General features: G+C 43.9%; 1 protein-coding gene across 2 annotated transcripts in view; it reads right to left on the bottom strand.

Annotated features, from left to right (window-relative positions):
• scara5 (scavenger receptor class A, member 5 (putative)) overlaps positions 1-25762 on the bottom strand; it is a 186919-nt gene that overhangs the window by 121083 nt on the left and 40074 nt on the right. The gene's annotated exons all lie outside the window — the stretch shown is intronic.

Here is a 25762-nt window from a genome sequence, read left to right as displayed (position 1 = left end):
CTCCTGTTTCAGGTCAAGTCATCAATTCATTGGTATTCATTTCCAGTTCTCTGGCTGCTGTCTCCATCATCATTTGTCTTTGTCTTCCTCTTGCTTTCTTCCCTTCAATCTTTCCCATAATTACAGTGCATTCTAACTCCTCTTTCCTAATCACATGTCCAATGAAATTATGTTATATGGCTCAGAATGTCGGACACTATCTAGTAACATGAGGAAATGAATTGAAGCAGCGGTGATGTGGTTTTTGAGGAGGATGCAAAGAGTATCATGGACAAAATGCATATCTAACGAGGATGTCATGAACAGAGCAAGCACAAAAAGAGAAATAACGTATGAGATCATGAAAAGGCAACAATTTTAGTTACACTGAGAAAATGTAATCCACATATCAATTGAAAACAAATGACCCCTGGTTGTGACATTTATGTTTTGGTGTTATAAAACATGACAGGAACTGGAGTCAATCTTTTGGATGAGATGATGTATAATTGGCTCATTATCATGAACAAGATTGCTCCATCATCCCTTTTCCCATCCAAATGCACTTTAGCATTGATAACTTGTGACTCACATCTCTTCACTGACATTTCAATAGTATGCTGTGATGGCTTTTTTAAAATTTACCCAACTTGTGTTTTATGAACCTGCACATTATTTTCCCAGACTACTACATTCCCACCACTTGCAAAACCTGGTTGAGAATAAGTGTACTACATTCCTAATCTTTCAGATTAGATCTCCTATACCTGCAAATTTTATTTTATTATCTTATAGAGTAATTAAAGATGGAGACAGTCCTAAGAGACAACTTCTTGGCTGGAATTCCTGTCCTTGTTCCAGGATCCTGAACAATTTTTCCCTGTGTAAAGAACTTGCTGGTTTCTTAAGGATGATGTAGACGGGGGGGGGGGGGGTGGTAGTGGGATAAGCTCCTACTACCTATTAAATGCTGCCTATGGCATGAATCTCAAATAGCCTCTCAACCAAGTCCAGTTCCTGGCCTTCACGTGTGGCTTAACTACCAAGTCCAGTGCAACTTTTTCTATTGACAGGTGAAGGGGCAAAGACGTGTTACTGGTGCATCAAAACCAGTCACTTCGGGCAGATGGGGCTTGAAAGCCATGGTTGGCAGTTCATCTCGGAGAAGGAAAACTCTAATCTCAAACCTCCGGGAGCAAATCCCGAGGGAAAAATCCGGAGCTAGAGTCCTTAAAGTAGTCTCCTGTTGAGCTCAATGCTGACTGGCAGTGCCTGCGATGCTGCTGGTGCCAAATTGTATCGGTCTCTGCTGTTCCTTTGAGTTCGTCAGAGATGTGGAGAGGGGGAGCCTGCTACATGTACAACAGCTTGCTCTCCGCATCGTACTGCACTGGCTTGCATATCTAGACAGCTGGGACACAACATCCATGGTCAACTCTGGCCAACAAAGGCCTCGGAAAGAAATTGTTACAATTAGGAGGAGATGATACCTCCAGTCGATGTGCAATTCTGTTATTTCTGCTTTGTGTGCTTTCCTGACGTGGGTAAGCATAATCCTACCAGCTTTACAAAGTTTATTGATTTTTATGCATGTCTGGGATATTGTAAGGGAGGAGTTAAATTTAATTCCTCCTTGGTATCTGCTGAAATAAAATGGAACCCTTTTCATGACGAATGCCAGGGATATTAAACATGATTCTGATTCTGACAAGATGGTGTTAGCCTATATAACCACATAACCATATAACAATTACAGCACGGAAACAGGCCATCTCGGCCCTTCTAGTCCGTGCCGAGATCTTACCCTATCCTATTCCCACTGACCTGCACTCAGCCCATAACCCTCCATTCCTTTCCTGTCCATATATCTATCCAATTTAACTTTAAGTGACAACATCGAACCTGCCTCAACCACTTCTGCTGGAAGCTTGTTCCACACAGCTACCACTCCCTGAGTAAAGAGGTTCCCCCTCATGTTACCCCTAAACTTTTGTCCTTTAACTCTCAACTCATGTCCTCTTGTTTGAATCTCCCCCATTCTCAATGGAAAAAGTCTAACCACGTCAACTCTATCAATCCCCCTCATAATTTTAAACACTTCTATCAAGTCTCCCCTCAACCTTCTATGCTCCAAAGAATAAAGACCTAATTTGTTCAACCTTTCTCTGTAACTTAGGAGATGAAACCCAGGCAACATTTTAGTAAACCTCCTCTGTACTCTCTCAATTTTATTGACATCCTTCCTATAATTCGTGAGTTATTATTTTGAGTGGGATTATTTTGAGAAAGTTAAAGGAGTTCTGGTCCCCAGTATTGAGAGTGGATCAAGATGAATCCAAGTTTGCCTGGAAGAGATAAGGTCATTGAGCAGGTTCAGGTAAGTTTATCATGGGAAATCCCTGGGCTAAGAGTTATTTTCGAGTTTTGAGGGGATCCTGAAGTGTATAAAAAGAGGCACTGTTTTTGTGCAAGGGCAGAATTCACTCTTATGTTAGATTATGACCAGTGACAGCGAAGATACAGACAATCGCGAGAAAATCAACAGGATCCTGGAAAGTCAAACTAACACACACCAAATGCTGGAGGAACTCAGCAGGCCAGGCAGCATCCATGGGTAAGCATGAACAGTTGACATCTTGGGCCGAAACCCTTCACCAGTCCTGATGAAGGGTCTTGGCCCAAAACATTGACTGTTTATTCCAGTGATTCCCAATGGGGGCAGTACCCGACATGTTTGTACACTATGGGGGCATTGGAAAGTATATTGTGCCCAAGAGGGACGTTGGCAAGTATGAAGGTGCTTTGGGGGGCAATGGCAAGTATGAAAGTACTTTAGGAGGGGTGTTGGGCCAAAAAAGGTTGGGAAGCACTGATTTACTCTTTTCCATAGGGACTGTTGGGCCTGCTGAGTTCCTCCAGAAAATAGTGACAAGTAGGCCAAGAGGGAGAGAGGTTGAGAGAGAGAAGGCTGCGTGAGAGTTTGCTGGACCTGTGGTTCACTCTGCAGATCAGTTCGTTCAGTGGCTGATAAATATTATTTTGCTTTCTGTATTGTTGCTTCATTAACCATTTGTTTTTCTTTATTCAACTCTAATAGAGTGATTTCTTGTGGTTTAGCATGAGTACAGTGACTCCTTTGTTTGCAAGTACCCATTGCTGATTCAGAAAAGAACACGAAGTGAATTTTAAACAAATTTTTGTTACATCAGGGTGAGGCCAAATCGGAAGCTATGGCTTACTGCAGAGGTCTGGGCAGGACTGAGAGATTGCGGTGCTAACTTTAGATTGGGGGACAGGTCTCAGGGAAGCAGGAACTGTGCTTTCCTGTTCCATCAGGAAGGCGAAACGGGAGAATTCTCGTTATACAACCACTTCTGCAATACCAGAGACACGAGATGCACATGACAGGGATTTCAGAGGATCACAGGCTGCAAGCCTACCCTGTGTGTCAGTGACCAGGATGCCTTACTCCCCAACAGACTCAATATCTTTTACACCTGGCTTGATGTACAAAGGTACCGGCGAGGAAGGCACTCCTCATCAGCATCACCTCTCTGAACAGGAAGGCACAGCAGCATCTCCACTTCCTCAGGAGACTGAGGTGAGCAAGACTCCCCCCGGCCCCGTCTTAACTGAAGTCACCAAGTCATTGGGTGTACGGCTAAGTTATTGGGTGTATTTAAGGCAGAGATTGATAGGTATCTGAGTAGCCAGGGCATCAAAGGTTATGGTGAGAAGGCAGGGGAGTGGGACTAAATGGGAGATTGGATCAGCTCATGATAAAAGGGCAGAGCAGACTCGATGGGCCGAATGGCCGACTTCTGCTCCTTTGTCTTACGGTCTTATGGAATTTTACAGGAGTACCATCGAGAGTGTCTTGACAAGTTGCATCTCCATCTGGTATGGGAGCAGTCAAGCATTGGACCAGAAGTCCCCACAAAGGACTGTGAGAACAGCTGAGAGGATCATAGGGGCCTTCCTACCATCCATCAGGGACATTTATCAGGAACGTTGCATACGCTGGGCCCTTGGTATTATTAAGAATCCCACTCACCTATCTAGCATCCTCTTTGACTTTCTACCATCAGGCAGGAGACTATGATGCATAAAAACAAGAATGGTCAGAATGAGAAGCAGTTTCTTCCCTCAGGCCATTAGACTTCTGAAATCCCAGCCGCATCACAGTCGAAATGTCATTGTTCATCTGTTCTGTACCTTACAAACTTTAACTTATGCACTTTAGTTTATTATTTATGCATGATTCATCTGTAGGTTTTATCCTTTCTTTCCTCAGTTATTGTGTGTTATATGTGCACTCAGTTTACAGGAGTGTGATGTACCAGCCTGTTGAATGAAGTTGCAGCAATAACCTTGCACTCAGCATCAGTAAGACCGAAGGGCTGACTGTGGACTTCAGAAACGGTAAGATGAGGGAACACAAACCGATCCTCATAGACGGGTCAGAAGTGGAGAGAGTGAGCAGCTTCAAAATGCTGGGTGATAATATCTCTGAGGACCTAATCTGGTCCCAGCATTCCGATGCACCTATAAGGAAGGCAAGATAGTGGCTATATTTCATTAAGAGTTTGAGGAGATATGGAATGTCACCTAAAACACTAGAAAACTTCTACAGATATGCCATGGAGAGCATTCTGACTGGCTGTATTGTTGCCCGGTATGGTGGGTGGGAGGAGGGGGCTACTACACAGGATTGAAGTAAGCTGCAGAAAGTGGTAAAATTAGTCAACTCCATCTTGGGTAACAGCCTCCGTCGTATCCATGAGATCTTCGAGGAGCAGTCTCTTAAAAAACGGCGTCCGTCATTAAGGTCTCCCACCACCCAAGGCATGTCCTTTTCTCACTGTTACCATCAGGAAGGAGGTACAGAAGCCTGACGGCACACACCCAGTGAGTCAGGAACAGCTTCTTCCCCTCTGCCATCCGATTCCTGAATGGACATTGAAACTATGCACATTACCTTACTACTTTTTTTAATGTTTTGCACTGCTTATTTAATTTAATTATTTGATATACATATATACATGCTGTAATTCACAGTTTTTTTCTATATTATCCGGGGGACCAATATAATTGCAGGCAGATTTACTAGAGCTGTTGGGAGTGGCTTAAACTAATCTGGCAGGGTGATGGGAACCAGTACGATAGAGCTGAGGATGAGCCAGCAGGTTTACAAGTAGATGATGGGTGTAACGTGAATGTAAGGAAGGACAAGAATGTAAGTAAGGATTGGGTACAAATGCAGACAGAGCAAAGTGTTAGATTGTACCACTGAGGCAAAATTCAAAAGGGTAAAGAATGCAGGACTGAAGGTGTTGTATTTAAATGTGCGCAGTAATCAGAATAAGGTGGACAAACTCGCAGCACAAATAGAGATTGATCATTATGATGTTGTGGGTGTCACTGAGTCGAGGATGAAAGAAGGTCAGATCGGAGTTGAACGTCAAAGGATATACCTTGTAACGAAAGGACAGGCAGGGAGGCATAAACGGTGGTGTGGCTCTGTTGGTAAGAAATGGAATTACATCTTTAGAAAGGTGATATAGGGTCAGAAAATGTTGAATCTTTGTGGGTGGAGTTAAGAAACTGCAAGGATAAAAGAAAACATTATGGGCATCAATTATAGGCTCCAAATAGTAGCCAGGATCTGCGGTTGAGATTGCAAAGGGAGCTGGGAAGAACTTGTAATAAGGGTAATGTCAAAATTGTAATGGGGGAATTTAATATGTAAGGGGATTGGGAAAGTCAGGTTGGTGTCAGATTGCAAGCGAGGGAATTTGTTGAATGTCTACAAGATGGCTTTTTAGTGCAGCTTGTACTTGAGCCTACTCGGGGAAAGGCTGTCTTAGATTGGGTGTTGTGTAATAACCCACATTTTATTAGTCAGCTTAATGTATAGGAACGCTTAGGACGGAGTGAGCATAATATGATTGAACTCATACTGCAATTTGAGAGGGTCACATGTAGCAGTATCTCAATGGAATAGAAGGAATTACGAGGCGTGAGAGAGGAGCTTGCCCAGGTGGATTGGAGGAGGATACTGGTGGGGATGATGGCAGAACAGAGTTGGCTGAAGTTTCTGGAAATAGTTCACAAAAAGCAGGAAGAAGAAATTCTCAAATGACAGGGCTGGATGACCCTGGCTGACTAAAGAAGTTACGGACTTCATAAAAGCCAAGGAAAGGGCATATAAGGTAGCAAAAGTGAGCGAGTTGGATGATAGGGAAGCTTTTAAAATCCAACAAAAGTCAACTAAATAAACCATAAGAAGGGAAAATATGAAATATGAGGGAAAACTAGCTGATAATATTAAGCAGGATACTAAAAGTTTTTTCAGTTATGTAAGTAATAAAAGGGAAGTGAGGGTTGATAGGGGAACTCTGGAAAATGATGCTGGTGAGGTAGTAATGGGGGGGGGGGTCAAAGAAATGGCAGGTGAACCTAATGGGTATTTTGCATCTGTCTTCACTGTGGAAGACTCTAGCAGTGTGCCAGAGGTCAGTGAGTGTCAGGGAGTAGGAGTGAGTGCCATTGTTATTACAAAGGAAAAAGTGCTAGGCAAACTCAAAGGTCTTAAGGTGGATAAGTCACCTGGACCAGGTGGACTACATCCCATAGTCCTGAGAGAGGTTGCTGAATAGGTAACATAGAAACATAGAAAACCTACAGCACAATACAGGCCCTTTGCCCCACAAAGCTGTGCCAAACATGTCCTTACTTTAGAAATTACCTAGAGTTATCCACAGCCCTCTATTTTTTGAAGCTCCATGTACCTATCCAGGAGTCTCTTAAAAGTCCACCACCGTTGCTGGCAACCCATTCCACGCTCTCACCACTCTTCGTAAAAAACTTACCCCTGACAGCTCCTCTGTACTTACTTCCAAGCACCTTAAAACTGTGGCCTCTCGTGCTAGCCACTTCAGCTCTGGGGAAAAGCCTCTGACTATCCACACGATCAATGCCTCCCATTATCTTGTACACCTCTATCAGGTCACCTCTCATCCTCCGTCGCTCCAAAGAAAAAAGGCCAAGTTCACTCAACTTATTCTCATAAGACATGCTTCCCAATCCAGGCAACATCCTTGTAAATCTCCCCTGCACCCTTTCTATGGTTTCCACATCCTTTCTGTAATGAGGTGACCAGAACTGAGCACAGTACTCCAAGTGGGGTCTGACCAGGGTCCTATACAGCTGCAACATTACCTCACGGCTCTTGAACTCAGACCCCAAGATCCCGCTGATCCTCCACACTGCCAAGAGTCTTACCATTAATACTATATTCTGCCATCATATTTGACCTACCAAAATGAACCACTTCACTGGGTTGAATTCCATCTGCCACTTCTCAGCCCAGTTTTGCATTCTATCAATGTCCCGCTGTAACCTCTGACAGCCCTCCACACTATCCACAACACCCCCAACCTTTGTGTCATCAGCAAATTTAATAACCCATCCCTCCACTTCCTCATCCAGGTCATTTATAAAAATCACAAAGAGTAGGGTTCCCAGAACAGATCTCTGAGGCACACCACTGGTGACCGACCTCCATGCAGAATATGATCCTTCTACAACCAGTCTTTGCCTTCTGTGACAAGCCAGTTCTGGATCCACAAAGCAATGTCCCCTTGGATCCCATGCCTCCTTACTTTCTCAAAGAGCCTGGCACAGGGTACCTTATCAAATGCCTTGCTGAAATCCATACACACTACATCTACTGCTCTACCTTTATCAATGTGTTTAGTCACATCCTCAAAAAATTCAATCAGGCTCATAAGGCATGACCTGCCTTTGACAAAGCCATGCTGACTATTCCTAATCATATTTTGCCTCTCCAAATGTTCATAAATCCTGCCCCTCAGGATCTTCTCAGGGAGGGAGGCAAAACTTACCAACCATTGAAGTAAGACTCACTGGTCTATAATTTCCTGGGCTATCTCTATGCCCTTTCTTGAATAAGGAAACAACATCTGTAATCCTCCAGTCCTTCAGAACCTCTCCTGTCCCCATTGATGATGCAAAGATCATTGCCAGAGGCTCAGCAATCTCCTCCCTCACTTCCCACAGTGACATCTTGTCCAGTCCCGGTGACTTATCCAACTTGATGCTTTCCAAAAGCTCCAGCACATCCTCTTCCTTAATATCTATATGTTCAAGTCATCCCTACAATCGCCAAGATCCTTTTCCGTAGTGAATACTGAAGCAAGGTACTCATTAAGTACCTCTGCTATCTCCTCCGGTTCCATACACACTTTTCCACAGTCACACTTGATTGGTCCTATTCTCTCACGTCTTATCCTCTTGCTCTTCACATGCTTGTAGAATGCCTTGGGGTTTTCCTTAATCCTGCTCGCCAAGGCCTTCTCATGGCCCCTTCTGGCTCTCCTAATTTTATTCTTAAACTCCTTCCTGCTAGCCTTATAATCTTCTGGATCTCTAGCATTACCTAGTTTTTTGAACCTTTCATAAGCTCTTCTTTTCTTCCTGTCTAGATTTACAACAGCCTTTGTACACCATGGTTCCTGTACCCTACCATCCTTTCCCTGTCTTATTGGAACATAGCTATGCAGAACTCCACGCAAATATCCTCCGAACATTTGCCAAATTTCTTCTGTACATTTCACTGAGAATATCTGTTTCCAATTTATGCTTCCAAGTTCCAGCCTGATAGCTTTATATTTCCCCTTACTCTAATTAAACACTTTCCTAACTTGTCTGTTCCTATCCCTCTCCAATGCTATGATAAAGGAGATAAAATTGTGATTACTAGCTCTAAAATGTTCTCCCACTGAGAGATCTGACACCTGACCAGGTTCATTTCCCAATACCAAATCAAGTACAGCCTCTCCTCTTGTAGGCTTATCTACATATTGTGTCAAGAAACCTTCCTGTACACACCTAACAAATTCCACCTCATCTAAACCCCTCACTCTTAGGAGATGCCAATAAATATTTGGGAAAATAAAATCTCCCACAACAACCTTGTTATTATTACGCCTTTCCAGAATCTGTCTCCCTATCTGCTCCTCGATGTCCCTGTTACTATTGGGAGGACTGCACAAAACACCCAGTCGAGTTATTGACCCTTTCCTGCTTCTAACTTCCACCCACAGAGACTCCATAGACAATCCCTCCATGACTTCCTCCTTTTCTGCAGCCGTGACACTATCTCTGATCAACAGTGCCACACCCCACCTCTTTTGCCTCCCTCCCTGTCCCTTCTGAAACATCTAAAGCCTGGCACTCGAAGTAACCATTCCTGTCCCTGCACCATCCAAGTCTCTGTAATGGCCACAACATCATAGCTCCAAGTACTGATCCATGCTCTAATCTCATCCGCTTTGTTCATAATACTCCTCGCATTAAAATAGACGCATCTCAAACCATCGGACTCAGCGCGTCCCTTCTCTATTACCTGCCCATCCTCCCTCTCACACTGTCTGCAAGCTTTCTCTATTTGTGAGCCAACTGCTTCTTCCTTCATCACTGCAGTTCAGTTCCCACCCCCCAGCAATTCTAGTTTAAACTCTCCCCAACAGCCTTAGCAAACCTCCCCATCAGGATATTGGTTCTCTTGGAATTCAAGTGCAACGTGTCCTTTTTGTACAGGTCACTCCTGTCCCAAAAGAGGTCCCAGTGATCCAGAAATCTGAATCCCTGCCCTCTGCTCTAATCCCTCAGACATGCATTTATCCTCCACCTCATTCTATTCCTATACTCATTGTCACATGGCACAGGCAGTAATATCGAGATTACTACCTTTGTGGTCCTGCTTCTCAACTTCCTTCCTAACTCCCTGTAGTCTGTTTTCAGGACCTCCTCCCTTTTCCTGTCTATGTCATTGGTTCCAATATGTACCACGACCTCTGACTATTCTCCTTCCCACTTCAGGATATCGTGGACGCGATCAGAAACATCCCGGACCCTGGCACCTGGGAGGCAAACCACCATCTGTGTTTCTTTCTTGCGTCCACAGAATCGCCTGTCTGACCCCCTAACTATAGAGTCCCCTATCACTGCTGCCATCCTCTTCCTTTCCCTATCCTTCTGAGCCACAGGGCTAGACTCTGTGCCAGAGGCATGACCACGGTTGCTTCCCCCAGGTAGGCCATCCCCCCGCCCCCCACAACAGTACTCAACCAGAAGTACTTATTGTTAAGGGGGACAGCCACAGGGATGCTCCCTAGTATCTGCCTCTTGCCCTTCCCTCTCCTGACTGTTACCCACTTATCTGTCTCCTGAGGCCCCGGTGTGACTACCTGCCTATAGCTCCTCTCTATCACCTCCTCACTCTCCCTGACCAGACGAAGGTCATCGAGCTGCATCTCCAGTTCCCAAACGCGGTCCCATAGGAGCTGCAGCTCGACGCACCTGGTGCAGATGTGGCCATCCAGGAGCCTGGGAGTCTCCCAGACTTCCCACATCTGACACCGAGCACAGAACATCGGCCTCACACACATACTTCCTGACTGTACTCTACATACCCCATTGAGCCAAAGCCTTCCTACTCCATCTTCCTCTACTCTGACACCTGCTCTATAAAGCCCTCTCCTTTTTAAACTCTTCTCACTGATCTCACTGACTTGACGTCCACACGCTTGCAGTTGGGTCCCGATCAAATCATAACAGATGTATTGATCATGATTTTTCAAGAATCATTTGATACTGGCATGGCCCTGGAGGACTGGAATATTGCAAATATCACTCCACTCTTTATGAAGGGAGGAAGACAAAAGAGAGGGAATTATAGGCCAGTTAGCATAACCTCAGTGGTTGGGAAAATGTTGGAGTCCATTATTAAGAACAAGGTTTCAGGGTACTTGGAGACTAATGATAAAATAAATCGAAGTCAGCATGGTTTCTGTAAAGGGAAATCTTGCCTGACGAGTCTGTTAGAATTCTTCGAGGAAGTAACAAGCAGGGTGGGCAAAGGAGAGGTAGTGGATGTCATTTACTTAGATTTTCAGAAGGCATTTGATAAGATGCCACACATGACATTGCTTAACAAGATAAAATCCTAAGGTGTTACAGGAAAGATACTGGCATGGATACAGGAATAGCTGACAGGCTGGAGGCAGCGAGTGGGAATAAAAGGGGCCTTTACTGGTTGGCTGCCAGAGACTAGTGGTGTTCCTCAGGGGTCAGTATTGGGACCGCTACTTTTCACATTGTTTGTCAATGATTTGGAGAATGGAATTAATGGCTTTGTGGCAAATTTACAGATGGTACCAAGATAGGTGGAAGGGTAGGTAGTGCTGAGGAAGCAATGTGATTGCAGCAGGACTTAGACCAATTGGAAGAATTGACAAAAAAGTGGCAGATGGAATACAGTGTTGGGCAATGTATGATAATGCATTTTGGTAAAAGGAACAATAGTGCCGACAGTAATCTAAGTGGGGAGAAAATTCAAACATCAAAGGTGCAAAAGGACTTAGGAGTCCTCGTGCCAGACTCCCAGAAAGTTAATTCACAGGTTGAGTCTGTGGTAAAGAAGGCAACGTCAATATTGGCATTTATTTCATACAGAATTAAATCTAAAAACAAGGAGATATTGCTGAAGCTTTATATGACATAGTCAGGCCTCACAAGGAGTATCGTCAACCGTTTTTGGCCCCTTGTCAATGGAGAGAGTTTAGAGGAGGTATGCGAGAATGATTCCAGGAATGAAAGGGTTAACTTATGAAGAGTGTTTGGCAGCTTTGGGCTTGTGCTCATTGGAATTTAGAAGAGTGCGGAGGGAACCTCATTGAAACCTACTGAATGTTGAAAGAAGTAGATAGGATGGATGTGGAGAGGATGTTTCCTATGGTGGGGGTATCCAGAACTAGAGGGCACAGCCTCAAAATTGAAATGCCACCTTTTAGAACAGAAGTAAGGAGGATTTTTTTAAAACAAAGAGTGATGAATCTGTGGAATGCTCTGCTACAGACTGCGGTGGAGGCCAAGTCCGTAGGTACATGTAAGGCGGAAGTTGATAGTTTCCTTATTGGTCGTGATATGGTGTACAGGGTTGCATGGGATCCGAGATCAACCATGACAGAGTGGCATTGCAGACTCAATGGACTGAATAGCCTAATTCTGCTCCTGTGTCTTATGGTCTTCTGGTCTTAACATCATTAAAGAGCCATCCTGTTGTGGATGCTTTAGGTTCAATCTCCTGCCATCTGGTAGGAGGTGCACGAACACCTCAGCCAGGACCGTATGACTGAAAATCAGCTCCTTCCCAAGGGCTGCTGTGCAGCTGAATAATGCTACACCCCCAGCTTGCCAATGCACTTTGAGTGTTACAGAATATCAAATCATTTGTTGCGTGTAAATATGGATTTAATTTTATTTAAGCCATACCGCTTCCATTGTAAGTGTCCGTTTTACTTGGACTGGAGTAGTACCACATCCTCATTGTCTCAGGCAATGATAATGAAGTTGTATTCTATTCTATGGTGTATGCTGCATTTGTAATTCAGGCCCATTAATGCTAATAGACCTATATTTTAATTTAATTTTAATTTTAACTTAGCGATAAAGATCGATCCTTCCGGCTCTTAGAGCCACACCATCCCAGCAAACGCCAGTAAACCTGACTAACCCTAACCTAATCGCAGGATAATTTACAATGAACAACTAACCTGACTTCTGACCTCCCCCCTTCCTTTCCAGTCCTGGCGAAGAGTCTCGGCCCAAACTCTCGACTGTTTATTCTTTTCCATGGATGTTACCTGGCCTGCTGAGTTCCTCCAGCATTTTGTGTGTGTTGCCTTGGATCTCCAGCATCTGCAGAATCTCTGGTGTTTGTGATATAATCTACCAGGTACGTCTTTGGACTGTGGGAGGAAACCAGAGTACCTGGGGAAAACCCACGCATTCCATGTGGAGGACGTACAGAGTTTCCTTACGGAACAGCGCCGGAACTGACCTTTGAACTCCGGAGCGTCCCATACTTTAATGGCATTGTGCTAACCATTACGCTACCCTGGTGCCTTTTGAAAGCTGAGCACAACTTACAGCTGCTGCATTAATATTTGTTTAAAATGTGACTGAGGACAAATTTCTACTGAAAGGAAATAATTTGTTTCTTACTGTTATTGAGCTCTTGTTGGTTCCCAGTGGTGAGCTCCTGACCTGCCGTGGTAATTATATACTCAGTGGCCACTTTATTAGGTACACCTGTACACCTGCTCGTTAATGCAAATATCTCATCAGCCAATCGTGTGCAGCAACTCAATGCAGAAAAGCACGCAGACATGGTGAAGAGGTTCAGTTGTTGTTCAGAGCAAACATCAGAATGCGGGAAGAAATGTCACCTAAGTGACTTTGACCGTGGAGTGATTGTTGATTCCAGAAGGGTTGATTTGAGTATTTCAGAAACTGCTGATCTCCTGGGATTTTCGTGCACAGCGGGCTCGAGGGTTTACGGAGAATGACGTGAAAAGCAAATAAAAACATCCAGTGAGTGGCAGTTCTGCGGGAGAATGTGTCCTGTTAATGAGAGAGGTCAGAGGAGAATCCCAGGCTGGTTCAAGCTGATAGCACTCAAATAACCACACATTTTAACAGTGACGTGCAGAAGGGCACAACACATTGAACCTTGAAAGGGATGGGCAAGAGCAGCAAAAGACCACGGACATACTCTCAGTAGCCTCTTTATTAGGTACAGGAGGTAGTATTAAAATGGCACAGAGACTAGGTAATAGGCAAAGCATTAGGGCAATCAAACTGAACACAGAAGTAGCCTTACTTCCTTATATCCTTGATTCCTTCAGTAATGGATTGTGTCTCCCAAACCATGCAATAAATTGTGAGTTTCAATTAGAACATAAGAACATAAGATATAGGAGCAGAATTAGGCCATTTGGCCCATCGAGTCTGCTCTACCATTTCATCATGGCTGATCTAATTTTCCTCTCAGTCCCAATCTCCTGTTGTTCTCCCCTTCATGCTCCAACCAATCAAGAATCCATCAACTTCTGCCTTAAATATACATAAAGACTTGGCCTCCACAGCTGCCCGTGGCAAAGAATTCCACGAATTCATCACTTTCTAGCCAAAGAAATTTATTCTGAGGCTGTGTCCTCTGGTCTTAGTCTCTCCCACCACAGGAAAGTTCCTTTCCACAGGCACTCTATCCAAGTCCTTTCACCATTCGATGGGTTTCAATGAGGTCACCCCTCATTCTTCCGAATTGTACTGAATACAGGCCCAGGGCCATCAAATGCTCTCCATATGACAAACCATTCAATCCTGGAATCATTTTTGTAAACCTCCTTTGAACCCTCTCCAGTTTCAGCACATCCTTTCTAAGATAAGAGCCCAAAACTGCTCACAATACTCCAAGTGAGGCCTCACCAGCGCTTTAATTCTCTTATAAATTCATAAGTCCAGAACAAGGGCGGATTTCAAATAAATTGAGGGGAAGAAAGATTAATTTTATTTGTCATCTGTACATCGAAACATATAGTGAAATGCATTGCTTGTGTCGATGGCCAATGCAGTGTGAGGCTGTGCTGGGCAGTCTGCAAGTGTTACTATGCTTCCACCACCAACATAGCAATTAATCCTGATTAACTGGTATGTCTTTGGAATGTGGGAGGAAACTGGAGCACCCGGAGGAAGCCCACACGATCACGGGAAGAACATATAAACTTACCAACAGCAGTGGGGAATGAACACAGATCCCTGGTGTAAGGGGTTATGCTAGCCGCTGCTGTACAATGCCTTTGAAAGGTCTGTGAAATTAACTCACAATTCCATCTCTGCTGGACAGTCAGCCTGATTCATAGTCCTGGCACTCTGCCAGATGGTGGGAGGGGATGGGGTGCCGAAGCCGGTGAATCCTTCCTTCTGATATTGAGATTACAAGGTAAACGTTATAGGCTGAATGAAGGTGGGGTTGATAATGGAGAGGCAGAGGGAGATTGACTGCAAAATCACAATGTAGGGGTTAGAGTTGCCACTGCACTAACTGTGTTGACCACTTTTCTTGTGATCACGCAACCCTGTTGGACATTATTAATGTGGAATGCCGCAAGTTGGATTTGCTGGTTTATTGGCGGAACAGCGGGGAAGCTGCGTGGCCTCAGTCGTAGACAGGACAAGCCGAGTTGTCACCTGTTTACAGCCCGGGAGGGAGGTGTCAGAGTCAGCACTCTCCCTGGAGGAGGTGTGGCGTAGCGTCCAAGCTGCAGTCGAGGCTGCCTCTTAATGTTCGCTTGGCAGAAGGCAAGCTGTGTTGTGTTTGGTTGTAGACTGCTACAACATTCATGGACTCAGGGTCTTGGACTATAATTTTTTTTGTGTGACAGTATTTTAGTGATGTCTTACATGTTCTTGCTGTTTTTGTGTGTTATGTGTGCCTGGTGTTGTGGTGTGAGTGTTGGTTCTCTGATTTGCTCCTTGGCCCTGGAGTAACTCTGTTTCAATTGGCTGTATTCATAGGCATTCACGTGTGGTTGAATGACAATTAAACTTGAACTTTATGGAAGGTAAATGGCAGCTATGGAAGGTATTTGATGATTACAACAGGCAGTGTAATCTTAAAGTGAAATGTCTGGGGAATTAAGACAAAATGGCCGACCCGTGGCCTGAGAAAAATATTTATCTTTTCCATGCAACAATTCCAATCTTCCTTTAGCTTCTGGTATCCCAGGCTCTGGGAAACCTATTTTTGAGAGTGCCAAAGTGGCAGAGAGATTCTGACCGTCCCTTCTCCTGGTTTCACCTTTCACCTACCACCTTCTACTTCTCCCGCCCACCCCCCCCACCCCATCTTCTTACTTTGATTTCTCATCTTTTTAACCAGTCCTGATGAACGGTCTCGGCCTGAAACATCAACTGTTTCCTCTTTTCCGTAGATGCTGCCCGGCCTGCTGAGTTCCTCCAGCATCTTGTCTATGTTGCTCTGAGGTTTACAACCTCTGCAAGATAAGTAAGTGATATGTTTAACATGCCTAATCTCATTAAAAGAAGAAATGAGTGAATACAGCATAGATTTTGGGTTTCGAAAATTGATACAAAACTTTCTATTTTGGCAGGACAGCACTGTAATGTAGTGGTTAGCATAATGTTCTACAGCGCCAGCAAAATGGGTTCAATTCTGCCATTGCCGGTAAGGACTTCATACATTTTTGTAGTTATGGGTAACTTCTGGTGTTCTGATTTCCTCCCACATTACAAAAGATGAGAATAACACGTACAAAGTGCTGGAGGAATAAAGAGTTGATATTGCTGGTTGGGACCCTTCATCAGGTTCTGATGTTTGAAATGTCGTTTCTTTATTCCTCTCCATAGATGCTGCCAGGCCTGCTGGGTTCCTCCATCATTTTGTGTGTTTCAGTCGAGATAACCAGCATCTGCAGAATCTCTTGTATTTAGTCTAAAAGATATTCAGGCTAGTCATTTGTGGGCAATGTATGTGGGCACTGGAGGGATGACAACACTTGCAGGCTTCCTCCGGTATAAGTTCGGAATTATTATTATGATTATGAAGCCATGTAGTCCTCTTTTATTGTCATTTAGTAATGCATGCATTAAGAAATGATACATTATTTCCTCCGGGGTGATATCACAAAACACAGGACAAACCAAGACTGAAAAAACTGACAAAACCACATAATTATAACATATAGTTACGAACAGTGTAACAATACCATACCTTGATGAAGAAGTCCATGAGCACAGTAAAAAGTTCAAAGTCTCTCAAATGTCCCACATCTCACACAGACGGGAGAAGGAAGAAAAACTCTCCCTGCCATGCTGACTACAATCCGACTCTGAGTCATCCGAAAACTTCGAGCTCTGATCAGCTCTCCAACACCGAGTGTTCGCCAAAAACAGGCAAGGCCGGGGATTTTGAGGCCTATCCTCCGAAAGATTCCTGACCACACAGTAACAACAGCAGTGGACGGGTGTTTTAGAAATTTCTCCAGATGTTCATCTGTGCTTTCACGTCCATTCTCCATCAAATCAGAATTGTCCACGGCCCCTATTTAACAGATACGATATCATTTTCACTGGGGAGCTGCGCACACACAGGCGCGCCGCCATCTTCTCCTCCCAGAGGGAATTGGTTGTTTGTTGGGGCAAACGATGCATTTCACTGTATGTTTTGATGTTTCGATGTTGATGTGAGAAATAAAGCGAATCTTTAGTTTAATCTATATCAACCCTCCCCCCCACTGTGGAACTTCGTAGCACTGTGGATGGTCGCAAAGCCAATTGGCCTCATTTTCCAGATCTTTCCTTGAACCACGGCTTTGTACAGATGTGACATGTTCCTCGTAACCTGTTAAATTCCGAACATATGGATTTATTCAAGAGTTTATTTTTGAGTTAGCTGTTTGGGAGTTTCAACATGTTCACTTGCTTGCCTGGAAGTGGTGACAAAACCAAGCTTCTTCTGTGAGGTTATAATATCCCATTCAGTTGTGTTACAGTCACCAAGGACCTGCTCACAGCAGTTAACGTTGGGTTGATTTCTGATTCATGCAGTAATGACTCATTTCTAAGATTTAAGCCAGATGCAGCTAGTTTCCCTTCACTGAAAGATGTTGCTTGGAAGGGATAAACAACAGACTACATGCCAAAAGTGACATAAACATAGAGTATTTTTGTGATACAGATCAAATAACATTACTTTCGATTTGTATGAGTACACAGGCTGGATTTTAGAATCTAAAGAGTGCTAGGCTTGGAGTGGTTCAGACTAAAAATATCTGAAACCCTTAAGCTGATCCCCAGCCGACCCAATTCTTGGTTTTATGGGAAATGGACCAGCAGCACCCAGATGCCAAGTTATTTAAAAGTTATTTTTGGGCAAAGCATAAATACTTCATACTCTGGTCCCGCTAAATTCCATCAATAGGACCATAAGATATGGGAGCATAATTAGGCCATTTAAATTAAAGGCATCCGTTAGTCTTGCGAGACCATGGATCTGCGCCTGGAAAGTCTTCACTCTCCAGGGCGCAGGCCTGGGCAAGGTTGTATGGAAGACCAGCAGTTGCCCATGCTGCAAGTCTCCCCTCTCCATGACACCGATGTTGTCCAAGGGAAGGGCATTAGGACCCATACAGCTTGGCACCAGTGTCGTCGCAGAGCAATGTGTGATTAAATGCCTTGCTCAAGGACACAACGCGTTGCCTCGGCTGGGGCTCGAACTCACGACCTTCAGGCAGCTAGTCCAATGCCTTAACCACTTGGCCACGTGTCCACACAATTAGGCCATATGGTACATCAAAACTGTTCCACCATTCCATCATAGCTGATTTGCTTTCTCTTTTAACCCCATTCTCCTGTGTTCTCCCAATAACCTTACTAATCAAGAACCTATCAACCTCTACTTCAAATATACCCAATGAATTACACAGATTCATCATGTACTGGCTAAAGAAATTCCTTCTCATCTCTTTTCTAAAGGGACTTCCCTCCTACCCTGCTTATGACTTCCTCAAAGAATTCCAATGTATTTGTCAGGCAAGATTTCCCCTTAAGGAAACCATGCTGACTTCTGGCCTATTTTATCATGCACCTCCAAGTACCCCGAAACCTCATCCTTAATGAAGAACTCTAACATCTGAAGTCAAGCTAACTAGCCTATAATTTCCTCTCTTTTGCCTCCCTCCCTTCTCAAAGAGTGGAGTGACATTTGTTATTTTCCAGTCCTCTGGAACCATCCCAGAATCTAGTGATTCTTGAAAGATCACTGGTAAAGCCTCCACATTTTCCTCAGATATGTCTTTCAGAACCCTGGGATGAGGTCCAGTTTCAAACCTTTCAGTTTCCCATGCACTTTCTTTTTAGTAATAGCGATTAAACTCACTTCTTCCCACTGACTGTCTTGAATTTCTAGTGGTGTCTTTCACAGCGAATACTTACTCAGTTTGTTCAATTTCCTTGCTCCTTATTACTACTTCTTTACCGTCATTTTCTCGCAGTCTGATATCCATTTTCACCATTTTTACTTTTTATACAGTATATCTGAAAAAAACTTTTAATTTCCTCTTTACCAGCTATCATACTTTCATACAATTGTGCATCTTAAAACCATTGAGCACATCTACATGAAACGTTGTTGTAGGAAAGCAGCCTCCAGCGTCGAAGATGCTCACCACTCAGGCCATGCTCTCTTCTCACTGCTGTCATCAGGTAGAAGATACAAGAGCCTCAGGACTCTCACCACCAGGTTCAAGAACAGTTACTACCCCTCAACCATCAGGCTCTTGAACAAAAGGAGATAACTACACTCCTTCTATTTCTGGTGTTCCCACTACCAATGGTCTCAATTTAAGGACTTTTTATCTTGTTATTTCATGCTCTTGTTACTTATTGCTATTTATTTATATTTGCATTTGCACAGTTTTCTGTTCATTGATCCTGTTTACAGTTACCATTCTATAGATTTGCTAAGTATGCCCACAGGAAAAAGAATCTCAGGGTTGTATGTGGAGACACGTATGTACTCTGATAATACATTTTACTTCTACCTTTAAACTTTTACTGTCATATTTCATCTTTTCTCTCCTTATTATTTTTATTGGTTTCCTTCTGTTTGCTTTCAAAAGCTTTGTAATCTTCCCTTCTCACTTTAAACCTATGCTCTCTAGTTCTTGGTCCTGGAACCCTGGGAGAAAGGGTCAGTGCACACAGTCTATCTCTGTCCCTCATGCAGCGGAGAAGTGCAGAAATGAAGAAGACTTTGGTACAGTTAAGGCACTTGGAAAGTAATAGAGGTAGAAAAATACCTGGAAGCCATGGGTCTCCTCTCAAAAGAAGAGTTTCTTTGGGATTTCACTGTGACAGAGGAAGGACAGTAGCTGTAATTATCCACTTGCAATCTCACACAATAAAGACAAGTATATCCCAGAAGGCAAAAACCCAGAATTTCCATTTTCTGTAGCTGGCAAACAGTCTGTCAGTTGGAATATTGTGAAATGCCTCTTAGAGCACTGAAACAGACTTTTTGGTCCACTTAGTCCACGCCAGATTGTTATTCCGTCGAGTTCTCTAGGCCGCAGCTCTCCATAACCCTCCCAATCATGGACAGTACTTATCCAAACATCTCTGAAATGTTGCAATCAAACCTGCATCCATCACTTCTGCCGACAGCTCATTCCACACTTCTGCCGACAGCTCATTCCACACTTCTGCCACCCTCTGATTGAAGAAGTTCCCCTTTTCACCCTTAACCTATGACCTCTAGTGGTAGTTGGACCCAGCCTCTGTGGGAAAAGCCAGCTTACACCGACCCTATCTATACTCCTTGTAATTTTGTATCCCTCCATCAGATCTCCCCTCACTCCAGGGAATGAAGTCCTATCCTATTCAACCCTTCCCTACAACTCAGGTCCTGGCAAGATGTTTTGGTATGTTTTCTCAGTACTCAGTGTTATGCCTGCCGGTCTCCTCTTCCCAACTGCCACTTTGTGTTGACCACCAGCTACAGTGAAACCTAAGTTGTTTTTCAGTCCTTCTGAAGTCTTAGCTATTGTATGAGAGTTTCTTCGTCTGCGAGTCTGGGATGTCATGGAAACATATATTAAGACTGTCCTTGTTGTGTGACTACTCCTCAACTATTGGGAAGAAGGTACGGGAGCCTCAGGACCCACACCACCAGGTCCAGGAACAGTTGTTACCCCTCAACCATCAGGATCTTGAACCAGAGAGGATAACTTCCGTCAGCTTTACTCACCCCATCATTGAACTGTTCCCACAACCTACGGGTTCACTTTCAAACACTCTTCATCTCATATTCTCCGTACTTATTGGGTATTTATTTATTAAGATGATTTCTTTCTTGTTGTATTTGCACAGTTTGTTGTCTTCTGCACTTTGGTTGAACACCAAGTTGGGTGGTCTTTCATTGATTGTGTTATGCTTATTATTCTATAGAGTTATTGAGTATGCCCACAAGCAAATGAATCTCAGGGTTGTATATGGTGACATATATCGATGCAGTTAGAAAGAAGGCACACAATGGCTATATTTCTTTAGGAGTTTGAGGAGATTTGGTATGTCACCAAAGGCACTCGCAAATTTCTACATGTGTACCATGGGGAGCATTCTAACTGGCTGCATCACCGTCTGGTGTGGTGGTGGGAGGGAGGCACTGCACAGGATCGAAATAAGCTGTGGCAAGTTGTGGACTCAGTCAGCTCCATCCTGGGCACTAGCCTCCCCAGCATCCAGACATCTTCAAAGAGTGATACCTCAGAAAAGCAGTATCCATCATTAAGCACTCAAATCACCCAGGACGTGCCCTCTTCTCACTGTTACCATCAGGGAGGAGGCGCAGGAGCCTGAAGACACACACTCAACGATTCAGGAACAGCTTCTTCTCGTCTGATCTCTGAATGGACCTACCTCACTACCATTTTTTTCTCTTTTTCCACTACTTACTTAACTTTCACAAATATTCATACACATACTCACTGTAATTCAGTCTTTATTATTATGCTTTGCAATGTGCTGCTGCCTTATAAGAACAAATTTCACAACATATGCCGGTGATATTAAACCTGATTCTGATTCTGATAATGTACTTTGATAATAAATTTACTTTGAACTTTGCTACTTGCATCGCAGCTGACCTCCATCTGACCTCCTTTACTGGATGTAAAATGGCTAAAACCACAAGATCTGCACCTCATTCTTGACTTCCAAAGAATCCTCCAGACGACGTCATCTCCAAATCCAGTACATAGGGAGAGCAGAACTCCACACCTTAGAGGAGGTCACACCAAATCTTTATATTACTGTAGTAGGACATCCTTATGCATTACTGTTTCCCTAGCCATTGGACACAGATCCCTGCTCTCTTCCCTCCTGGCAGCCCAGTGCAATGGTTGGAAGAAGACGACTCTGGTGATATGAAGATCAGGAGGTTCTCTTCTTGTGCAGTTAGAAGCACCATCACCACATCCACTCTATCGAATCGATAGACTGGACATACAGAGGATGTTTCTGATGGTGGAGGAGTCTTGGACCAGAGGGCGCAGCCTCAGAATAGAGGGGAATTCATTTAGAACAGAGGAGAGGAGGAGACACACACAAAATGCTGGAGGAACTCAGCAGGCTAGGTAGCATCTAGGAAAAGAACATGGTGAACCTGTGGAATTTGTTGCCACAGGCAGTCATTGGGTATATTTAAAGCAGAGGCTGATAGGTCCTCCATTAGTCAGAGCATGATGGGAAACAGGGAGAAGGCAGGAGATGGGGACAGAGAGGGAAATGGATCAGCCACGATGAAATGGTGGAGCAGATCTGATGGGCCAAATGGCCTAATTCTGCTCCTATTTCTTATGCACTTCTGGAAAGTTGCTAGTTCGGCAGTAACACACACACAACGTTCTGGAAGAACTCAGTAGGCCAGGTATCATTTATGGAGAAGAATAAAGAGTTGATGCTTTGTGTCAAGACCCTTCATCAGGACTAGAAAGCAAGGGGGAAGAAGCCAAAATAAGAAGGTAGGGAGAGGGGAAAGCGTACAAGCTAGAAGGTGATAGGTGAGGGGGCAGCTGGGTGGATGGGGAGGGGTAATGAAGTGAGAAGCTGGGAAGCGATTGGACAGGAGAGTAGCAGGTGGGAGAAAGGGAAGGAAGACGGAGGTGATGGGCAGATGAGAAGAAGAGAAGGGTAAGAGGGGAACCAGAACGGGAAACGGTAAAGGAGAGAAGTGGGAGGTGCTAGAAATTACCAGAAGTTGGAGAAATCGATGTTCATGCTGTCAGGTTGGAGGCTACCCAGACGGAATATGAGGTGTGGTACCTCGAAGCTGAGAGTGGCCTCGTCGTGGCAGTAGAGGAAGCTGTAGGAATGGGCAGTGGAATTAAAAAGGCTGGCCATTGGTCTCTGTTGTGGATGAAGCTAACGTACTTAACGAAGCAATCTCCCAATCTACATCGAGTCTCATCAATGCAGAGGAGATCACAGCAGCAGCATCAGATACAGTAGGTGACCCCAACAGACTCACAGGTGAAGTTTTGCCTCACCTGGGAGGATGGTCAAGGCTGTCCCTATTGTTTGCAGACTGTTCTTATCAGAACAAATACTCCCTTTTCTATCCAGCTTTACCTAGTGTGCAATATCAAGAGAAAACACAGGTTCTTCTGTGCTTGTTCACTTGCCTTCTCACTTTTGCATGCTATTTGCTGTTGTGTTACTACCCCTCAATCATCAGGAAGAAGATACAGGAGCCTCAGGACTCTCATGACCAGGTTCAGGAACAGTTATTACCCCTCAACCATCAGGAAGAAGATACAGGAGCCAGCAGGTTCAGGAACAGCTATTACCCCTCAACCATGAGGCTGTTGAAGCAGTGGGGATAACTTCACTCAACTTCACTCACCTCAACATTGAACTGTTTCTATATCCTATGGATTCACTTTCAAGGACTCTTCATCTCATGTTCTCGAAATTTACTGCTTATTTATGTATTACTATTATTTCTTACTTGTTATTTTTGCACAGATTGTTGTCTCTTGCACCCCAGTTGAATGGCAAGTTGGGTGGTCTTTCATTGTTTCTGGTATGGTTATTATTCTATAGATTTATTGAGTATGCCACAAAGACCTCGGTGGTTGACTTGCCATTCAACCTGAAGCCATGGTAAGTACAAGCAGACGCAGAAACAACTGCCTGTGGTCAGGTTAGACAATCCATCTCTTTAACACATTTTCAGCAAGATCAAGGTACAGGATATCCTGCTGAGTTTGATTTCCTGCCATTTCAAACTGTGAACAGGAGCAGAGTTAACATCATGGTAGCTGACTCCAGCTTCATTACCCTATTCCTTCACCAAATGATTATACTTCCGATAAATATAAGTGAAGAATTGATAGAGTGGTGCTGCCCTACATTCCGCCTTAGAACACCTGGAGAATAAAGATGCATACGTAAGGCTCCTTTTCATTGACTACAGCTCTGCCTTTAATACCATCATTCTAAATAAACTGATTCCTAAGCTCCGGGACCTGGGCCTTAACACTCAGATCTGCAGCTAGATCTTCAACTTCCTCACAGACAGGACCCAGGCTGTAAAAATAGGGGACACGCTCTCTTCTACAATCACTCTGAGCACCGGTGCCCCACAAGGCTGTGTACTCAGCCCCCTGCTGTCCTCACTGTACACCCATGATTGTGTAGCCAAGTTTCCATCAAACTCAGTATATAAGTTTGCTGATGACACAACAATTGTAGGCCGTATCTCGGGTTTGAGTACAGAGGGGAAATTAAGAACCTGGTGGCATGGTGTGAAGACAATAACCTATCCCTCAATGTCATCAAGACGAAGGAATTGGTTGTTGACTTCAGAAGGAGTAGCAGACCGCACGACCCAATTCACATCGGTGTTACGTAAGTGGAACAGGTCAAAAGCTTTAAGTTCCTTGGGGTCACTATCACAAATGACCTGACTTGGTCCAACCAAGCAGAGTCCACTGCCAAGAAGGCCCACCAGCGCCTTTACTTCCTGAGAAAACTAAAGAAATTTGGCCTGTCCCCTAAAACCCTCACTAATTTTTATAGATGCACCGTAGAAAGCATTCTTCTCGGGTGCATCACAACCTGGTACGGAAGTTATCCTGTCGAAGACCAGAATAAGCTACAGAAGATCGTGAACACGGTGCAGCACATCACACAAACCAATCTTACGTGCTTGGACTCACTTTACACCGTACGCTGTCGGAGCAGTGCTGCCAGGATAATCAAGGACACGACCCACCCAGCCAACACACTTTTCGTCCCTCTTCCCTCCGGGAGAAGGCTCAGGCGCTTGAAGACTTGTACGGCCAGTTTTGGGAACAGCTTCTTTCCAAATGTGATAAGACTACTGAACGGATCCTGACCCGGATCTGGGCCTGCCTCTCAGTTTTTTTGCACTACCTTACTTTACATTTTTCTATTTTCCATTTATGATTTATAATTTAAATTTTTAATATTTGCTAACAATTTGTAATCCAGGGAGCGGGAAGTGCAGAATCAAATATCGCTGAAATGATTGTACGTTCTAGTATCAATTGTTTGGCGACAATTAAGTATAAAGTATAAGTATAAAGTAGAAGGTTTATGAACCCTGTAGAATTGTCTCTACTTCTGCATAAATATGACCTAAAATATGATCAGATCTTATGCGTCCTAAAACTAGATAGAGAACCCAATTAAATAAATAACACAGAAAACATTACACTTGTTCATTTATTTAAAATGTTCATTACTTGTGAAATGAATTACTTCATTCCTTGTTCACTATTTGTGAAAAATCCAATGTTTTTATAAAAGCTATTTAGAGTCAGGGGTTCCAATCAATGAGATGCCATTGGAGCTGTGGGTTGTAGAGGTGCCCTGTCCTATTATAAAACACACACTAAGTCAGGTTATTGACAGAGTCTGCTCTTCTCAAGAAAGATCTGCTTTGTGCACCATGCCTCGATCCAAACTTTCAGAGGACCTTAGAAGAAGAATTGTAGAGCTGCATGGAGCTGGAAAAGGCTACAAAAGCATTTCTAAACACCTGAGCGTTCATCAGTCCACAGAAAGAGAAATTGTCTACAAATGGAAGAAACTCAGTACTGTTGCTACTCTCCCTGGGAGTGGGCATCCTGCAAAGATCACACCAAGAGCACAATGTACAATGCTGAAGGAGGTGAAAAAGAACCCAAGGATAACAGCAAAAGACCTGCAGAAATCACTAGAACTTGCTGAAGTCTTTGTTCATGTGTTTACTGTAAGAGAAACACTGAACAAGAATGGTGTTCATGGAAGGATACCATGGAAGAAA

The sequence above is a fragment of the Mobula birostris genome, chromosome 2 (genome assembly GCF_030028105.1).
Source record: "Mobula birostris isolate sMobBir1 chromosome 2, sMobBir1.hap1, whole genome shotgun sequence".
NCBI lineage: Eukaryota > Metazoa > Chordata > Chondrichthyes > Myliobatiformes > Myliobatidae > Mobula > Mobula birostris.
Note: the sequence above shows the minus strand (reverse complement) of the source record. Positions and strands in the feature narration are given on the sequence as shown.